Genomic DNA, 1,459 nt, shown 5'->3' on the forward strand with positions numbered 1-1,459 from the left:
GCTAGAGGATGCTCGCAGGAGATAGCCGCGCCCTGTAACACTGGCAGGGTTAGCTGACTCATCTCCTGAGGGCCACGAAGGGGTCTGAAACCCGCACCTGGAGGTACGGTGCAAACCCCCTCGAGAGGGGCTGCCCTCAACGGCCCTGAACCACAACCGTCAGGGCCGCTTAGCCGAGGACTTCCTTGACTGGAGGACGACCCTCAGGTCAGGCCTCTTCGTCTTGGAAGCCCCCGACTTAGAGCGCTGCTTTCCGGGTCCCCTAGGCTGGGCCGGGGGAGCACGGGCGGCAACGCTCTGCTTTTGTGCCTCTCTATGGGAGCTCGTACACGGCTGAGGCTGCTTCTTAGGTGGTGCAGCAGCCTCAGAGGAGAACACGCGGCGAGGAAGGAAAGTTCTGAACGCCGCCGCCTGCTTGCGGGCCTCCTGGTGCCTGGCCACAACGGTATCAACCGAAGCACCAAAGAGGCCAGATGGTTGCAGGGGGGCGTCTAGAAGCGTGACCCTGTCCTTGTCCTTTACGTCGGACAGGGTCAGCCAGAGATGCCTCTCCGCGGCCACCAGGGCTGCCATAGACCGCCCAACAGCACGGGCGGCCTCCTTGGTGGCGCGGAGAGCGAGATCTGCAGTTTTTTGCATCTCTGTAACGCTAACTTCCTCGCCGCTGCTGAACTCCTTCAGCAGGTCAGCCTGGTAGGCTTGCAGGATGCCCATGGTGTGAAGGCAAGACCCTGCTTGACCTGCTGCCGTGTATGCCTTACCCATCAGGCCAGAAGTGACTTTAAGGGGCCTGGTGGGCAAGGACGGAGCCTTCAAGGACGACGCCGAGCCGGGTGACAGATAGCCCGCAAGCGTCTGTTCAACCCGTGGCATCGTCCTATAGCCATTCTCCTCTGCCCCCCCCACATTTCCATAATTTTCAGCGGGGGAGAAAAGACGGGAGGAGTATGGCTTTTCCCACGATCTCGCTAGCTCTTGGTGGAGATCGGGGAAGAAGGGAAGGCTCCGTTTAGGAGGTGCTGACTTTGTCCGCAGGAAGCGATCATTTAATCGGCTTCGCTGCGGCTCATGTGATTGCTGTTGTTCTGCGGGCCATGTGATGTGTAATTTGGCTACCGTATTAGTCAGCACCTCTATGAGCTCCTCATAGTGAGGCGAGCGTGATGGCGGTTGTGGTTCCTCTGTTACACTTTCAATGTCAACCTCCTCGGAGGAAGACCAGAGGAACTCGGGGACCTCCTCCCGGGGGGAAGAAACCACAGCGCGGGCTTCCACATCCAGGAGGAGATCGCTCGATCCGCTGAGTGAGGGCGGAGATAGGGGATCACCCGTCCCCATATCCTCCAGCAGATCGAGCTGCGAGCCCCACGAGTGCAGCCGCCGCTCCGCCTCGGCGGAAGCGGGGCCAGACCCACGGGGCACGCTAGTGAAAGCCCCCTCCTCGAAGAGGGCTTTCCGG

The sequence above is a fragment of the Garra rufa genome, chromosome 17, assembly GCF_049309525.1.
Source record: "Garra rufa chromosome 17, GarRuf1.0, whole genome shotgun sequence".
NCBI lineage: Eukaryota > Metazoa > Chordata > Actinopteri > Cypriniformes > Cyprinidae > Garra > Garra rufa.